At 38.0% G+C, this 12500-nt stretch overlaps 1 protein-coding gene and 1 non-coding gene across 7 annotated transcripts in view; both read right to left on the minus strand.

The window, feature by feature from the left end:
* Nucleotides 1-12500, minus strand: part of pde2a (phosphodiesterase 2A) — a 257971-nt gene that overhangs the window by 85624 nt on the left and 159847 nt on the right. The gene's annotated exons all lie outside the window — the stretch shown is intronic.
* On the minus strand, nucleotides 10313-10381 carry dre-mir-139 (microRNA 139). Its single transcript, NR_030402.1, has one exon. It is a non-coding gene; the product is annotated as a microRNA 139 (primary transcript).

Consider the following 12500-nt stretch of genomic DNA (forward strand, 5'->3'; position numbering starts at 1 on the left):
AAGAACGCATATTGAGAAACAGCCACTGTGACTCAAAATGTGAAAATTACTGTTACGCTGCTCTGAAAATAACAACAAATCACACTAAACAGGTGTTGAGCCTTATCGTGCCGGGTGTATGATAGTGGCCCTGTATCAATATCACACACACACCACTTAAACTCAACAAAGTGAAAGTCTTTAAAAACATTCTTAATTCAGTCAGCAGGTTTACCTCAAGCTATTGCTCTGCTACGACAGCAGATAAAGTGAAGAGGAAGGTAGAGCGCAGGTAAAGAGTGTGTGTGTGTGTGTGTGTGTGTGTGTGTGTGTGTGTGTGTGTTTACGCTGCTGTAAGGAGCCCTGCAGCACCGCTGACAAAGCACAACGTTTCAGATCAATTATGAATCCGCACTAAAACACATTTAATAACGCAACAGCACGTGAAATTGAGCTACTGTAGCGCAAGTGTGTGCATGTGTGTGTGTGTGTGTGTTTATGCGCCTACTATTACCCGTCTTCTGTAATACTGAGAGAAATGCAGTTTATTTAAATGTGGATATGTTTATTTGGCTAGCTCACATGGTTATTCTTCATTAATCTGATTTGGTAATCAATCAAAGTCAATTTAATGAGGGTTTCCATAGCAACAGTGCATATATTAATGTTCTTAGCCACGCCCCTCTTACTGTTAGTTTGCTATGAGGGAGTGATGCGCTGAAGAAAGCTCCACCCACTATTCAAAATTCCTGCTGCGTCATAATCTGCATACCATCCATCCTAAATAATATTTACAATTAGCATGTCCCAAACTGTAGAAGATTAAAAAGACTATTCTTTTAGTACTCCATCAGCTAATGTTACTCACAATGGGTCATAGTCAGGCCTGTTGCAAGTGAATTCGATTAGAATTAATAAGGAAGTAATTCATAAAATTTTTAGTCTAATAAATAATAATAAAAAATATTTTATATATTATTTATCAAAAAAGTATACTTTTTTTAAAATGCATAATTTATTTAAATTAATTTATTAAGTTTTATTTAATTATTTATTTAATTTTTATTAAATTATTTTTACTCTATTTTTACTCAACTATTTATTTATTCATTTATTTATAACATAATATCTTTAAAATAATAATTTAATTACTTTTTAGTTAGTTTTATTTAATTATTTATTTTATTTATATTTATTTATTTATTAAATAATTTATATTTTAAATTATAAAAATGTATTCAATTATTGTTCATTTATTTAGTTTGATTTATTTATTTATTTATTTTCACTTAAATATAAATTTTTTAATTGTTTAAAAAACATAATAATATATTTACTTTTTTATTAATTCATTAATTTTTTGCTTTATTTATTTTGTTTTAAATAAATAATTAATTTTATTTTAATTTTATTAATTTATTTATTAAATGATACTTTAAAAATCATGATAATCTATTTATATTTTTATTTATTTATTTATTTATTTAGTTTTATTTACTTATTTCTTTATTTTTATTGCTTTATTTCTTTATAAAATAGGACTTTTAAAAAGTCATAATAATGTATTTAGCTTTTTTTTATTCTTTTATAAAATAATATTTTTTAAAAATCATATTAATTAATTCATTTATTTATTAATAAAGTTTTATTTACTTAATTTTATATTTAATATTTATTTATCTATAAAATGATATTTTTAAACAGAGCAATTTATTTATGTTATAATTAATGAATTTATTTAGTCATTTTTATTTAATCATTTATTTTATTTTGATTATTTATTTTTTATTTTTTTTATAAAATAATACTTAAAAATTATAATAATTTATTTACTCCATGTATTTATTAATTTTAAATTAATTGTTTATTTTATTTTTACTTGTTTATAAAATAAAAATTTTCAATTTATAATAAATTATTTACTTTTTATTTATTAATTTATTTAGTTTTATTTAATTATTTCTTAGATTTTTATTTTAACTTAATTATTTATTTATTTCTAAAACAATACTTTTAAAAATCACAATAATTTATTTACTTTTTTGTTTAGTTAGTTGGTTAAATTTAATCATTCATTTTATTTTATTATTATTTTTTGATTAATAATTTAATAATTACATTTTTATTCATAATAATTCATTTAATTTTTATAATTTTTTTGTTTCATTTAATTTTTTGCCCAGTGCGCTTGCGGTTTTTAAGAAACTTCTTTGGTGCATCAATCTTGTCATTGCTATTATTCGCACTCATCAACTATTTGCTTCGTACTGTTTTTATTTTTTCTGCTTACATTCTTTGGGTGATTTAAAGACACAAATGTTTCGGCACAATGCCTTCCTCCATTCAACTTTTAAAATTATAATTCAATATTTCTTTATTTATAAAATAACATTTTTTAAAAAATCATAATTTATAAACTTTTTATTTATTTATTTAAATATTTTTGTTGTTAGTGAATTATTTGTTTATTTATTTAACTGGGAAAGGGTGAATATTTTTGTGTATGGATGATTATAATGCAACTTTTCTTTTCTTTTCTTTCAAAACCAATAAAGAGAATGTTCAAAAAAAGAAATAAAGTATTGGAGCAAATAAAGCTCTTTTATCAGTGTAATCCTACTTCAATACGTCTAAACAAGTTTCCAGGCCTCCAGATGTGGATAAATCCTCAGGCAGCAGTGCATGATGGGAGATTATTAGTGCACTGATCTCAATGTGCGGTTTTATTACCCACAAGGCCTTTAGGAGGTCAAGTACTGTTATTTTAGCATTTTAAATGATCCAGAAGAGTAAAATCAGGGGCACAGGATTCAGGAATCCTGCAGCTTAAACCATATTAACTGCAGATCTGATGAAAATACTTCACTTTACTGCAAGCATACAAATAAATAAATAAATGAATGCGTTATTAAAAGTTATTCTAGTGTAATCCATTTACACTCACCGGCCACTTTATTAGGTACACCTCACCAGTACCATGTTGGACCCCTTTTGCTTTAAGAACTGCCTCAATCTTTCAGGGCAGAGATTCATCAAGCTACTGGAAATATTCCTCAGAGATTTTGCTCCATATTGTCATGATAGCATCACACAGTTGCTGCAGATTTGTCGGCTGCACATCCATGATGCCAATCTCCCGCTCCACCACATCCCAAAGCTGCTCTATTGGATTGAGCTCTGGTGACTGTGGAGGCCATTTGAGTACAGTGAACTCATCGTCATGTTCTCCAGTCTGAGATGATTGAGCTTTATGACATGCTGCGTTATCCTGCTGGAAGTAGCCATCAGAAGATGGAGACACTGTGCTCATAAAGGGATGGACATGGTCAGCAGCAATACTCAGGTAGGCTGTGGCGTTGATGCTCAATTGGTCCTAATGGACCCAAAGAAAATCTCCCCCACACCATTACACCACCACCACCAGCCTGAACCGCTGATACAAGGCAGGATGATCCATGCTTTCATGTTGTTGAGGCCAAATTGTGAGCCGAGCATCCGAATGTGTGAGCAGAAATGGAGACTCATCAGAGCAGCAACGTTTCTCCAATCTTCTATTGTCCAGTTTTGGTGAGTCTGTGTAAATTGTAGCCTCAGTTTCCTGTTCTTAGCTGACAGGAGCGGCACCCGGTGTGCTCTTCTGCTGCTGTAGCCCATCCGCCTCAAGGTTGGCCGTGTTGTGTGTTCAGAGATGCTCTTCTGCAGAGCTCGGTTGTAACGAGTGCTTATTTGAGTTACTGTTGCCTTTCTATCAGCTGGAACCAGTCTGGCCATTCTCCTCTGACCTCTGGCCTCATCAACAAGGCATTTGCGCCCACAGAACTGCCGCTCACTGGATATTTCCTCTTTGTCGGAGCATTCTCTGTAAACCCTAGAGATGGTTGTGCATGAAAATCCCAGTAGATCAGCAGTTTCTGAAATACTCAGAGCAGCCCGTCTGGCAGCAACAACCATGCCAGTACTTTGCGTTAACGAGCAGTTGGACAGGTGTACCTAATAAAGTGGCCAGTTAGGGTATATATCTATATCTATACTTCTTTAAATATTTCCCAAATGATGTTGAACAGATTCAGGAATTGTTCTCAGTGTTTCCTCTAATATTTGTTCTTCTGGAGAAAGTCTAATTTGCTTTATTTCGACTAGAAAAAAAGCAGTTTTTAATAGTTTTAAACCCATTTTAGGGACAATATTATTGGCCCCTTCAGCAATATTAGTGTTGGATTGTCTCCAGAACAGACCACTGTTATACATTGATTTGCCTAATTACCTTAACTTTACCCTTATTACCTTAATTAGGCCTTTAAATGTCACTTTAAGCTGTATAGAAGTGTCTTGAAGAATATCTAGTCTAATATCATTTACTGTCATCATGATGTTATGTTATGCAGTCTAATGGTTCTGCCTTTAACAGCCTGTATTCTCCACATCAGATGCCCTGGGCTGGAGTGGTCATTAAGTTGAAGCAGGTCAGAAAACAAAGCTGATCTGAGAACAGCAGAAACACTTCGCAATTAAAGGCTGCGGGGTTGCCAGATCCCCTCAGTGCAAAATCCCTCATAAAAGGCAGATTAAGAGTGTTTGTGTGAGGGGGAGTCCAGCGGAGGAGAGGAAGAAAGGATGAAAACCAGATGAAGAAGAGAAAGACATGCAGATTACAGCGCTCAGATGAGGAAACACTTGTGTTGGTGTCGCAGCAGTGTGAGGGACACACAGAGCTGAGCCGAGCTGCTGTCCGGCTGACTTCATTAACCTTTACTACTCATTTACAATACACACATCATGACAAATCAAGACCACACACACACAAACACAAACACACACACACACACACACTGATATGCACACACACAAACACACGTGCACCTGTGATCTCCCTTTTTCTCACACACATGTATGCATTCAAAAACACATGCACACACACACATTCACCCATACACCTGTGATCTCTCTCTCTCCCTGTCTTACACACACACACACACACACACACACACACTCTCACACATTCATGTGTACACCTGTGATCTCTCTTTTTCTTTTATACACACACACACACACACACACACATGAACGCACGGATGTATGCATGCACACACACAGATATGCACAATCACACACACACTAACTCACATGCACACACACTCACATGCACACACAGTCACACATAGACACGCGCGCGCACACACACACACACACAAACACATGCACCTTCTCTTACACACACAAACAAACAAAAATGTACGTGCACACAAACGCAAACATATACACGCACACACACACACACACACAAACCCATGTATGTAGGCTCGCACACACACAAATATGCACAATCACACACACACACACACACGCATGTGCGCACACACACACACACACACACGAATGTAAGCACGCACACACACAGATATGCACATACACTCTCACACACACACACACACACACGAATGTAGGCTCGCACACACACAGATATGCACAATCACACTCACACACACACAAACACAAACACAAAAACACACAAATATAGTCTTGCACACATACAGATATGCACAATCGCGCACACACACACATGCACCTTCTCTTACTCACAAAAATGCGCACACACAAACACAAACATATACGCACGCGCACACACACACACACACACACACACACAAAGGCACACACAAACACATAAGCAGACACACAATCAATCACATGCTCACACACACACACACAAACACATACACACTCACAATCATTTGCATAAAACACACACACTTACACAGACGCACATAAGCAGACTCAAACTAACTCACACGCACAAACACACACACAATATGCTGGTATTGATGGTTTATGAGGACTCTCCATAGGCGTAATGTATTTTATACAGTGAAACACTCATTAAATGGCTTTTACCCCGACACCAACCCTCACAGCAGACCTGTGCAAACATTCAAGTCTAAAGACCCTGTTAAGAAGCATTTGGAATTACAACGACACAAGACAAGTCCTCATAAACCACCTTAGTGTCACACCCATGGCATTATACACATTTATGTCCTTGTAAACCACCAAAACCAGCACAAACACACACAGAGAGTCGGTGTTTTCCCTTTGTCCTGCAAAATGACCAGCTGAAATGATTGAAATGTGCTCGTGCGTAATTGCTCGGGGAAAATATAAAGCGCTTTTCATCAGAATCACATTTCACGTCCACAATCTGTGGTGTACAGCTGCTCCAATCATGTGCAACATTCCTCATAAAACACCTGACAACAGCTCGTATTTTTATACCCTAACCAACACAGAAAGATAGACAGAGAACGAGAGAGAGAGAGAGAGAGAGAGAGAGAGAGAGAGAGAGAGCGTGCTAATCACAGTTTCTTGTGCCTACACAACCCACACACTTAGAAGAGAATAACACACACTCGCACACATACACACACGCAAAGCAAACAAGCCTTGTTTACATGTATGTATTCAAATGTTGATTCTGCACAGCATGAGCTTCAGTTTCAGACTCCTGGTGGGTTCAACTTGAGTGTGTAAACCCTCAACATACAGTGTTTAACATGTACTGACATAGTGAACTACAGCCTGACGTCTGACCCATTAAACTACAGCCAAACTACTGACACATTAATCTACAACCACACTACTGACATGGTAAACTACAACCTGACGTCTGACACATTAAACTACAGCCAAACTACTGACACGTTAATCTACAAACACACTACTGACATAGTGAACTACAGCCTGACATCTGACCCATTAAACTACAGCCAAACTACTGACACGTTAATCTAAAACCACAGTACTGACATGGTGAACTACAGCCTGACGTCTGACCCATTAAACTACAGCCAAACTACTGACACATTAATCTACAACCACACTACTGACATGGTAAACTACAACCTGACGTCTGACACATTAAACTACAGCCAAACTACTGACACGTTAATCTAAAACCACAGTACTGACATAGTGAACTACAGCCTGACGTCTGACCCATTAAACTACAGCCAAACTACTGACACATTAATCTACAACCACACTACTGACATGGTAAACTACAACCTGACGTCTGACACATTAAACTACAGTCAAACTACTGACACGTTAATCTACAACCACACTACTGACATAGTGAACTACAGCCTGACATCTGACCCATTAAACTACAGCCAAACTACTGACACATTAATCTACAACCACACTACTGACATGGTAAACTACAACCTGACGTCTGACACATTAAACTACAGTCAAACTACTGACACGTTAATCTACAACCACACTACTGACATAGTGAACTACAGCCTGACGTCTGACCCATTAAACTACAGCCAAACTACTGACACATTAATCTACAACCACAGTACTGACATGGTGAACTACAGCCTGACGTCTGACCCATTAAACTACAGCCAAACTACTGACACGTTAATCTACAACCATAGTACTGACATGGTAAACTACAGCCTGACGTCTGACCCATTAAACTACAGTCAGACTACTGACACGTTAATCTACAAACACACTACTGACATAGTGAACTACAGCCTGACGTCTGACCCATTAAACTATAGCCAAACTACTGACACGTTAATCTACAACCACAGTACTGACATGGTAAACTACAGCCCGACGTCTGACCCATTAAACTACAGCCAAACTACTGACACATTAATCTACAAACACAGTACTGACATAGTGAACTACAGCCTGACGTCTGACCCATTAAACTACAGCCAAACTACTGACACGTTAATCTACAACCACACTACTGACATGATAAACTACAACCTGACGTCTGACCCATTAAACTACAGCCAAACTACTGACACATTAATCTACAACCACACTACTGACATAGTGAACTACAACCTGACGTCTGACACATTAAACTACAGTCAAACTACTGACACGTTAATCTACAACCACAGTACTGACATGGTAAACTACAACCTGACGTCTGACCCATTAAACTACAGCCAAACTACTGACACATTAATCTACAACCACAGTACTGACATAGTGAACTACAACCTGACGTCTGACCCATTAAACTACAGTCAAACTACTGACACGTTAATCTACAACCACAGTACTGACATAGTGAACTACAACCTGACGTCTGACACATTATTCTACGACCACATTACTAACAGAGTAAATTACAGCCTGACGTCTGACCCATTAAACTACAGCCAAACTACTGACACGTTAATCTACAAACACACTACTGACATAGTGAACTACAGCCTGACGTCTGACCCATTAAACTACAGCCAAACTACTGACACGTTAATCTACAACCACACTACTGACATGGTAAACTACAACCTGACGTCTGACCCATTAAACTATAGCCAAACTACTGACACGTTAATCTACAAACACACTACTGACATAGTGAACTACAGCCTGACGTCTGACCCATTAAACTACAGCCAAACTACTGACACATTAATCTACAACCACAGTACTGACATGGTGAACTACAGCCTGACGTCTGACCCATTAAACTATAGCCAAACTACTGACACGTTAATCTACAAACACACTACTGACATAGTGAACTACAGCCTGACGTCTGACCCATTAAACTACAGCCAAACTACTGACACGTTAATCTACAACCACACTACTGACATGGTAAACTACAACCTGACGTCTGACCCATTAAACTATAGCCAAACTACTGACACATTAATCTACAACCACACTACTGACATAGTGAACTACAGCCTGACGTCTGACCCATTAAACTACAGTCAAACTACTGACACATTAATCTACAACCACACTACTGACATAGTGAACTACAGCCTGACATCTGACCCATTAAACTATAGCCAAACTACTGACACGTTAATCTACAACCACACTACTGACATGGTAAACTACAACCTGACGTCTGACCCATTAAACTATAGCCAAACTACTGACACATTAATCTACAACCACACTACTGACATAGTGAACTACAGCCTGACGTCTGACCCATTAAACTACAGTCAAACTACTGACACATTAATCTACAACCACACTACTGACATAGTGAACTACAGCCTGACATCTGACCCATTAAACTATAGCCAAACTACTGACACGTTAATCTACAACCACACTACTAACATAGTGAACTACAGCCTGACATCTGACCCATTAAACTACAGCCAAACTACTGACACATTAATCTACAACCACACTACTGACATGGTAAACTACAACCTGACGTCTGACACATTAAATTACAGTCAAACTACTGACACATTAATCTACAACCACACTACTGACATAGTGAACTACAACCTGACGTCTGACCCATTAAACTACAGCCAAACTACTGACACATTAATCTACAACCACAGTACTGACATGGTGAACTACAGCCTGACGTCTGACCCATTAAACTACAGCCAAACTACTGACACATTAATCTACAACCACAGTGCTGACATAGTGAACTACAACCTGATGTCTGACCCATTAAACTACAGTCAAACTACTGACACATTAATCTACAACCACACTACTGACATAGTGAACTACAGCCTGACGTCTGACCCATTAAACTACAGTCAAACTACTGACACATTAATCTACAACCACACTACTGACATAGTGAACTACAGCCTGACGTCTGACACATTAAACTACAGCCAAACTACTGACACGTTAATCTACAACCACACTACTGACATGGTAAACTACAACCTGACGTCTGACACATTAAACTACAGCCAAACTACTGACACGTTAATCTACAACCACACTACTGACATAGTGAACTACAACCTGACGTCTGACACATTATTCTACGACCACATTACTAACAGAGTAAATTACAGCCTGACGTCTGACCCATTAAACTACATTCAAAGTACTGACATATTATTCTACAAACACACTACTGACATGGTAAACTACAGCCGGAAGTCTGACCCATTAAACTATAGCTAAACTACTAACATGCTATAAACTATAGTCTGACCTCACAGACATTAAACTACAGCCAAACTTAGAAGAGAACAACACGCACACGAACACACACACACACACACACACACACACACAGACACACACAAATCAAACAGGCCTTGTTTACATGTATGTATTCACGTGTTGATTCTGCACAGTCTGAGCCTTAGCCTCAGACTTAACTTGAGTGTGTAAACTAACAACCGAAAGTGTTTTTAACACAGGTACAATACAGAAATACAACAAAAGCACCGTTAGCTTCTTATGCATTAGCATGTGTGTTCCGCTTTCATGGTGTAGTTTGACTTGTGGTGGAGTTTGGTGGTTGTTTGCTGCAGCCGGTTGGTGTTCAGCGGTTCTGGTTGTTATTCCAACAGCGCTGCCTCCCCAGTCGCCATAGAAACACTGGAGACACATGCACTGTAGAATACAGCCAGACCAAACTACAGCCGAACTGATGATGTCATTCACACACAGCCCAACTGAAGACCGGAAAGCTACACTTCAACTACTAAAACATTTAACTTGCAGCTGAGCTACTGACTTTATTTAAAACTTAACTACAGCCTGGATACTGACATGATAAACTACAAGTTAACTACTGACATGGTAAACTGCAGCCTAAGGACTGACATGGTAAACTACAACCGAAACTACATGGTACATGGTAAACTACAACTGCCATGGTAAACAACAGTCTGACTACTGACGTGGTTAACTACAGTCTGACTACTGACATGGTAAACAACAGTCTGACTACTGACATGGTAAACAACAGTCTGACTACTGACGTGGTAAACTACAGTCAGACTACTGATGTGGTAAACTACAGCCTGACTACTACCATGGTAAACTACAGTCTGACTACTGCCATGGTAAACAACAGTCTTACTACTGCCATGGCAAACTACAGTCTGACTACTGCCATGGTAAACTAAAGTCAGACTACTGCCATGGTAAACTACAGTTTGACTACTGTCATGGTAAACTACAGTTTGACTACTGTCATGGTAAACTACAGTCAGACAACTGCCATGGTAAACTACAGTTTGACTACTGCCATGGTAAACTAAAGTCAGACAACTGCCATGGTAAACTACAGTTTGACTACTGCCATGGTAAACTAAAGTCAGACTACTGCCATGGTAAACTACAGTTTGACTACTGCCATGGTAAACTAAAGTCAGACAACTGCCATGGTAAACTACAGTTTGACTTCTGCCATGGTAAACTACAGTTTGACTACTGCCATGGTAAACTAAAGTCAGACTACTGCCATGGTAAACTACAGCCTGACTACTGACATGGTAAACTACAGTCAGACTACTGATGTGGTAAACTACAGACTGACTACCACCATGGTAAACTACAGTCTGACTACTGCCATGGTAAACAACAGTCTGACTACTGCCATGGTAAACAACAGTCTGACTACTGACATGGTAAACTACAGTCAGACTACTGATGTGGTAAACTACAGCCTGACTACTACCATGGTAAACTACAGTCTTACTACTGCCATGGCAAACTACAGCCTGACTACTACCATGGTAAACTACAGTCTGACTACTGCCATGGTAAACAACAGTCTGACTACTGACATGGTAAACTACAGTCTGACTACTGACATGGTAAACTACAGTCAGACTACTGATGTGGTAAACTACAGCCTGACTACTACCATGGTAAACTACAGTCTTACTACTGCCATGGTAAACTACAGTTTGACTACTGTCATGGTAAACTACAGTTTGACTACTGTCATGGTAAACTACAGTTTGACTACTGCCATGGTAAACAACAGTCTGACTACTGACGTGGTAAACTACAGTTTGACTACTGCCATGGTAAACAACAGTCTGACTACTGCCATGGTAAACTGCAGTTTGACTACTGCCATGGTAAACAACAGTCTGACTACTGCCATGGTAAACTACAGTTTGACTACTGTCATGGTAAACTACAGTTTGACTACTGCCATGGTAAACAACAGTCTGACTACTGCCATGGTAAACTACAGTTTGACTACTGTCATGGTAAACTACAGTTTGACTACTGTCATGGTAAACTACAGTTTGACTACTGCCATGGTAAACAACAGTCTGACTACTGCCATGGTAAACTACAGTTTGACTACTGTCATGGTAAACTACAGTTTGACTACTGTCATGGTAAACTACAGTTTGACTACTGCCATGGTAAACAACAGTCTGACTACTGCCATGGTAAACTACAGTTTGACTACTGTCATGGTAAACTACAGTTTGACTACTGCCATGGTAAACAACAGTCTGACTACTGCCATGGTAAACTACAGTTTGACTACTGTCATGGTAAACTACAGTTTGACTACTGTCATGGTAAACTACAGTTTGACTACTGCCATGGTAAACAACAGTCTGACTACTGACGTGGTAAACTACAGTTTGACTACTGCCATGGTAAACAACAGTCTGACTACTGCCATGGTAAACTACAGTTTGACTACTGTCATGGTAAACTACAGTCTGACTACTGCCATGGTAAACAACAGTCTGACTACTGCCATGGTA

This window comes from Danio rerio, chromosome 15 (genome assembly GCF_049306965.1).
Source record: "Danio rerio strain Tuebingen ecotype United States chromosome 15, GRCz12tu, whole genome shotgun sequence".
Taxonomy (NCBI): domain Eukaryota; kingdom Metazoa; phylum Chordata; class Actinopteri; order Cypriniformes; family Danionidae; genus Danio; species Danio rerio.